Here is an 8,179-nt window from a genome sequence, read left to right on the forward strand (position 1 = left end):
GGTAGCAAGCTCCACATGTCGACCGCAGATCATCCCCAGACCGATGGCCAAACAGAACGTGCCAATCGGGTCGTGGCGGATGTCTTACGCACTATAGCAACTCCCAAAGAGTGGAGCAAGCAATTGCCCTTTGTGGAGTTCGCTATAAATAACAGTGTCCACGCCAGTACGGGTGAGACACCGTTTTATATTAACGGACTGCGCCATCCTCGGACGCCAGTCTCGTTTGTGCGCAGCCCGAGTCTTAGTGGGGGAGGGCCCCTCACTATGCTCGGTGCGAAAGAGGGACATAGTCTCGTCAATATGACGATGAGCCATGAGGGCATCATCTCAAAGACTGAAACTTGCCCTAGTAACCCTGCCACTTTAGCAGTGGTCAATAAAACTACGTATTATGACCGACCTCTCGGCGGTATCATAGGCGAGTTTGATGCTAAAAGCGTGAGCGAGGCTCAACGCTTTGTGGATGAGCGATTAGCCATCACGCGAAAAGTCCGTGACGCAATAGCAAGCGCACAGGACAAGCAAAAAGAATACGCCGACCGGAATGGTCGCAAAAGTAATGATCGCTTTAGAGTGGGTGAAACAGTACTATTAGTACTGCTACCTTACCTAAAATACAATTTCTGAGCTGCCTGGAGGAGCTACGAAGTTGTTGCCGCGTTTCATTGGGCCTTTTACGGTGGTAGAAGAGGTTGGAAACCTAAATTATATTCTCACCCTTCCACCGTATATGAAGACGCACCCCGTATTCTACATAGGTCGTCTGAAACGGTATGTAGACCGAAATGAGGTCACATATCCCCATCCGTCTAAGGAGACCGATGGTGACGCCGACTGTGAGTCGAGCGTCGTTCGGGTAAGGGGGACGGTGAAGGCGAAAAGCTATCAGATTAATGCCTCCCACCACGAAAAGGACTTGGAGAGCGAGGGACATCACGCGAGTACCGCGGATACCTCAGCATATTTCTCTCAAAGAGGTCCAAGCGAGTCTTCAGACGTTCATAATTCTGACGAGCCTTCGCTCGGACATTAATAAGATCCAAGGTCAATCGCGAGACTTGACCCTCGAGATCCGCAATACGTCGTTCCGTAGCGCTTAGCGCATGTGTCTGAACGGACGAAGGTAAGGCAGCCGCGATTATTTGGGCGAGATCGCCATTCCTATCGGGCGTCGCCGGCTCTAATGCATGCGGGTGCGAATCAATGCTTCCTTGTTGGAAGGTTGCTTGCCTACCGCTCCGTGAGGCAAGAATATCCGTCCAATGGAAAGGTTACCTGAAGGGTTTTGACTCTTGGGAACCAATCGATTCCCTACGTATTGATGAGCACGGCTTGGTGGCTGCCTATGAAAAGGAGCACCAGCTGAGGCCTCTTCGCTAGTCCCAAAGGACTTGCAGATGCAGCGTTGTGAGAAGAAATAGGGGGTGCAGTGCCGCCCATGATTTCTTTCACACGCACGGGTGAAATTAATTTGCTGCGGCCGCTGTTTCATCGCATCGGAATGTGGATGAATGCGGCGCAGGAATTCCGCCTCGTATTGGTCGGGCATTTCATTTGAACGCAACACGACCGGGATCGGAAAAATGCGCCCAAGCGATTTTCCCTGAGCCTTCCATCATTTAAAGACGCCATAATAATTTCATGCGTCTACAAGAGCGCGCACTAGGAGCGACGCTCTTGGCCCGTTTAAACGAGGCCATTTAGATGGAAGAAGCATCTTTGGTATGCCACCCGTCACATAGCCACGTTCTAAACGACTGGCTTGTGACACCGTCTGAGCACGTTCACGTGTCGTCGGCGGAGCTTTAGGCTCCGAATCCTCTATGTCAGAACCATTATGGATTACGGTCTGAGCATAAGGCGTTGTGGTTATACCCAACGGAGAAGCGGCTGCGCCTTTATGGGCAGCGCTCTCATTACCTGTCGCTGCGCTTTCTAGCGTAGACGACGAGACAGCATTCGTAAATGTTGATGTCTCCATGTTGTGAGCCATGAGAGAAGTTTGGATGGGCAAAAATGCGCCATCATCCTTCCTCATGAGCTCGTTGTCCGCATAATACAATGAGGTGATGGCAACGGCGTCGACTGTTGTAGACGACAGTGGGCGACGGATTAACTTCCTCACTGCTAAAGTGGGATGAATCCTTAAGCCCTGTTAACGCGACAGCAGCAGGAGCTGCCCGTGTTTCGACTAAGGCATTAGTCGATGCCGGCGTGTTAACGCGGCGCGTGTGCTTAATGCGAGGTTGGGGCGTCTTCGCAGACGATCCACCAACGTGGCCCCTTTTTGGTGGCGTCTTTGGCGCCGTGTATGTGGACACAGGTCGCTCGAGTGATTGAGTGCGCGTGAAGCTGCTCTCGCAGTTCCTCGTTCCTCTTTGACGAATTAAAAAACGAATTTACATTTTATTTTAAAATGTAAATTCATTTTTAATGGGGGGATGGGATAATGTAACGGGCTAAAGTTGCCCTAATGTTATACAGTCCCGGTTAAGTACACTTGGTGAACTTAAGGGGATGGTCAATTACTTAAAAAAAAATAATTAGACCCACCAATCGGGCGTGGTTCACATTTGTGACCAACCCTTGTGTATGTGGTGCACATGGGTGCATTCACACTAGGAGGTATGACGCCTAGCGTTATCCATGATGACGGCTAGCGTCATCCGTTACGCGAGGTATCTAGAACGATACGCTCGCAATACATATTAAGTGTTATCTATAGAGATGAAATTTTAATTGGTAAAAATAGGTATTTATATTTAATACGATTGAATATAAATCAGTCTGCAAACTACTTCCTACTAGGTAAGTGCGCACGAGGAGCCGGATTACCGCTCCCGTGGCGACACTTAACCAAGAGACTAAGTGCGTTGTTTGAGGTCGCTAACGCGCCCCTTATAGCTACCTCACTGCACGCAAGAGAAGCTGGTTAAACCGCTTCCTCGCTGTGCTAGGGTATGTGTCTAAGTAGAGCGTAGCCGCATTACGACGTGCCCGCCTACACCGAACGCTCGCGCAAACCTCTCTCCAGAAGATTGTCGGCTGGTGTAACGGGGCACTACTGCTTCAGAACAGTTCACTTCGCACTGCCTCAGTGCAAGTGGTGCCCTGCGTCAGTTCACGTGCACTAGTACGTGCAGAGGAAGATTCCATTTAAAACACTTGCTATAAGAGGGTTAAAAGAAAATTTTATTTTATATAAATAAGTTCCTTTGTTTCTGTTAAGTAATACTAACCTAATTATCAACTTATGCAAAACATGTAATAAAGTGCTATCTGTCTCTCTCTTTGCGCGCGTCCAGTGCTGACTGGACCGCGGGGAAAGTAAATATAATGGCCTATATCTACCAATGGACAAGCTTTCCAAATATTGCTACGTAAAATAGTATTCTCCAAAAATTATCTACTTTTAGATAATATATTAATTAGCAATCTTTAAGTGTCATGGAACGATACACCCCGTTACAATCATCCTTTATTTATTGCAACAAGGCTACATGGCCTTGATCCCAGCGGGAAGAACTTTCGCGCTGAGGATGATTTTATCTTGATGCTTTTCTTAAGCATCGATGTTACAGTGACAACAACAAACGAGATAAAATCTCGCTGATGCAAGCCTGGAGCGCGTTCATTCGCAACGTCGAAGACATTGGACGCGAAGCCAGGCTTTAAAGGCTTAACGCGATTCGCGTTAAGTTTGAGAAGCGAACTACAACCGGTGCAAGGTATAAATTGCATCGGTTGCCACGTGAGGCAGGACTTTCATGCCTTACGTGAGGTGATCCCTGTCCGCGTTGACAACACGAAGCGAGTTAAAGGGGATGTCTATTCCCTTTCTTCGCCCTGGGAAGGGCTCGCATCTCTATCGAGATGCGCGATGCGATCGACGTATTGCAATTAAATTACAGGCGCCAGCGACACGGTTTTTCGATGTACCTTCTGATTTATCGGATGGGTCTCGTCATACTGACGGACGAGGCCCTCAACATCAACCACCAGCTGGGAACAAGGCTCCCAGCTACCAGCCTCATGTGGAGGTGGATAACCGCGCCAGCGAACCAGATAACTCGTTCGCTGCCCTTCACATCACGGTAGCTTAGGATACATTCCACAAGGAAACGTTGACCACCGTGGGGATCCACCAATGGCTGTGGCGGAGGAGAAAATTAGATCCGTATAGTGTGTCGGAGCTAGAGTCGAAAATCGACAAACATGATTACTTCCTCCATAATTTCAAAGAGATCCTTGATCACGATCGCGGTAAGCGTCGCTCGTTGGAGCAGACGGTGCAGGCTCACCATATCGAGCGGTTGGAAGACCGTTCGAAGAGTGCGTACTCCATGTTGGAGTACGAAAGGAAATATCACGCTCTTCTTGATGAGCTGTCGTCATCTCATCGCAGTTTCGAGGATACTCGAAACCGGCATGAGAAATTCAGTTTCAACATGAAAATCTGGTTCGCGATCACAAGAATCTTTTAGGGATTTTTGAAAAGGGTGGTCAGATCCGTCCTCGGAAGAAACCGCGTACTGATGGTACGGGCGGAGCCGACCAACGTAAAACGTAGGATGCATTCCCATCCTACGTGGCAATTCTATTGTGTACGCATTGCCTGTGCGATGCAGTACACGGAAAGGCCCGATGAACTTGGGTAGTAGTTTACTGCTACCCACTTTAGTGATTACACGCTTAGATAGGTTTCCCGTAGAGAGTAGCACTAGATCATTAATTCAAATGAATGAACAGTTGCTCTTCCATGTTTGTCTGCATTCCGTTTCTGACGGCCCACTGCGCTAGCAATGGAATCCCGAACGAAACGGATTATTGGTTCTCGAGTCAGCAAAAATTCCTCTGCTTACTCATTTGTTTTGTCTTTTCCAGTGCGCTTTGTGCGCACTGCCATCTCATCTTCGATGTCAATAGCTTCGACATCGACATCATTTGCGTCGTTGGTAACTTCGACGCGTGCTGAGCATGAGCCAGAAATGGTTTTGCTCGTTCGAGTCCAACCCCCTTAAACTAGAGGATCCCTTTAATTGGGTGGGTATGCGAGGATGGCGTAAGCTATTCAAGAAGAACGGTGTATGCGTTGTAGTCGCATGCACCGAATCATTGATGTCGAATTCGACCATCGGTAAAAACTCGCTCCAAGTCGGATACGATGGGACGTAACCTCAAAGTATCTCTTCGAGGACGCGATTTACGCGTTCCGTCCGACCATCTGTCTCTAGATGATCAGAAGTTGACATTGTCAGCCGTGTTCCGAGGGATCGGAACACGGATTGCCAAAACTCCGCCGTAATCCGTGGATCTCTATCCGAGACCAGCTCACGGGATTACCCGTGGAGTTTGAATATCGTGTCAATAAAGACATGGGATCAGCCCGGAGCCGTGATCGACTCTGGTACTACAGCAAGATATACCATCTTGCTGAATCTGTCTACAAAAACAAGGACTCCATTGTTTTTGCGATCGTCTTCGGGAAATCCGAAGACGAAGTCCATAGATACGGACTGCCAACATTCAGCCGGAAGTGGTAGAGGTTGGAGAGGTGCACAGAATAAAGGGCTAGGCTTCACCCGTTAACATACATCGCAAGCATGAATGTACTTGCGCACGAACTGATACTGGCGGGGCTAGTAAAAGTCGCGACTTACTGTGTGATAATATTTCTCACGTTCACGATGCCCACTTCTTGGTACATCGTGACACTCATACATGACGCGCAAGCGCAAATCATTGTGAGTTGGGACGACGACACGTGGAGTGTCGCCGGCAACGGCTGTGTAATACAATAAGCCGTTGTGTGTTGTGTATCGATCGGATGACGATCGATAAAAAGCCGGTAAATCTTTAAAAGATTTATCGGATGAATTCATTAGATGATCCATTAAACATAGAAGGTCTTTATCTTCTGTGTAGGCTTTCCTTATGTCATCAACAAAGGTTGATGACGGAGCACTCGAAGTGAGTGTTGCAACAGTGGAATTATTTTCACTGTTTGATTGCGCAGCCGGCTCGAAATCGGGTCGGCGTGATAACGCATCAGCGACGACATTAACTCGTCCTGGCTTATATTCTACGGAGAAATTGTACTCCGCGAAGAAGGATAGCCACCTCGCCATTCTTTGCGAGAGGTGTGGGCTATTTACAGCGGTGCATAATGACGCATGGTCCGTATATACGATGAACGGCCTATCTCTGAGGAGATAGACCCTAAATTTAGCCGGTGCATATTGCATGGCAAGGCGTTCCTTGTCATGCACTGAGTAGTTGCGTTAATTTGGTTGCAGCTGACGCGATTGGGAACAGACGACGCGCTCCGCGCCCTCTGTATGGTATTGCATTAACGCACAGCTGATTGCGAAATCGCTGGCGTCACAGACCACATGGTGCGTCTTGATCTGCAATCGCCAATATGGGCGATTTCATCAAGCTTTGCTTGACAAACGAACGCTGACAATGAGCGTTCCATAGTCATTTCTCGTCTTTTTTTAAGAGACGAGAGAGATGAACTGTCATCTCGGCATAATTGCGGGAGTACTTGTGCAAGTACGGCGCTTAACCAAGGAACTTTCTAAGTCCGTAGACATCGACTGGAACTGGCCAGTCGGTAATTGCCTTAATCTTTTCGGGATCAGGTCGCACGCCGAGCTTACTGACGATGCACCCAAGAAGTGGTATTATGCTTGCGGCGGATATACACTTCTTGAGATTTGCGTGCAACTTATGCTTTCGGATAAGTGTAAGTACCTGACGAACGTGAGTTTTATGAACTTCCCACCCACGTCCGCCTTTCCGTCCATGGCCGATGCGTGCCATAGAGCGGGTTTCACCGGGAATCGAACCGGGGACCTCTCGCACCCGAAGCCCGGCTATAGACGAAACATCGTCAAAATAACTTGGTGCGAATTCCCGCACCGGTCTTATCAGATTTGTCACGCATCTGTTGAATGTTGCAGGGGTGTTACTAAGACCCTGTGGCATTACTAGCCATTCCCAGAGCAACCCACTGTGAGGGCTCACTGCTGTGTACGGATGTCCCGTTTACGCATAAGGATCTAATTAAATCCATCCATCAGATCCATAGACGAAAAGATGGTACTCTTAGACATACCATCTATGATTACGTCTTTTCTAGGTATCGGCGTTTGAGGCGGTACCGTTGCAGCATTCAGTTTATTGAATGCGTGCACTATCCGCCACCCTCCTATGGCCTTTCGCACACAGAAAGTCGAAGAGCAATGTGGTGAGGTTCACTCCCTCACGTGGCTTGTTTTTAATCGATCGTTAAAGAATTTATCGATCGCAAGTACTTGTTCACGAGGCAGTGGCCACTGCTTCATGACAGAGTACTTCGAGCCCGGTTTGAGCTCGATCTCATGTCGAGTGCCTTTATCCTTAGGCAACTCGCATGGAGCTGTTTTTGGGAATACATATCTGAATTCAATCAAATCCTTGAAAAAGGATTTGTCTTAAATGACCTACAGGATTGGGTAGCATATCTCTCAATCCGAGTCTTCACATCGAGGACACTTTTGTCCATCGATGAGCTGCTGGGAACCCCTTCCTTCTCTGCAAAAATTATCGCTGACCGAATGTCGGTTACGTAATCGTCCTCTGTGACGAGTACGTAGATCTGCTTGATTTTACCACCCTGCAGATCTCTCAAGAACCGCTTACGTTCTAGGGTTGGTATTTGAGTTATCTCCGAAGTTAACTTCGGAGGCGCATACAGATCAAGAGTATAGGCGCCTACTCTTGAACCGTTATTAACCAACACATTTAATGTCTCGGTTTCTTCCTGGGATTTATCCACAGGCTGCCGTGGGATTAATCCGTCGGTATGCTGAAGCCTAGTCACTTCAGCATTCACTATTTAAGGATATTTCTCCTGAAATATGTGAGCACTTATTCCCTCAACGTCTTCCAACTGTGATTGCGCTCTCACAGTCGAATCCTCTACAGTCGACTATCTTCTCGACCTAAAATCATCGTGTTGTCCCTTTTAAACAACCGATATATTCCTTGAATGTCGCCCGCTAGGCGGATATTCATGTCTCAATCCACTCGACTTATTCGAGTGGTGGAACTTCGGCGCTATCTGTGCATTCGCACAGCCTCCTGCAGCTTCCTCCCCGGAGTGATTAGTAATTACCCTTGTTGTGAGGTG

The sequence above is a fragment of the Bremia lactucae genome, linkage group LG2, assembly GCF_004359215.1.
Source record: "Bremia lactucae strain SF5 linkage group LG2, whole genome shotgun sequence".
NCBI lineage: Eukaryota > Oomycota > Peronosporomycetes > Peronosporales > Peronosporaceae > Bremia > Bremia lactucae.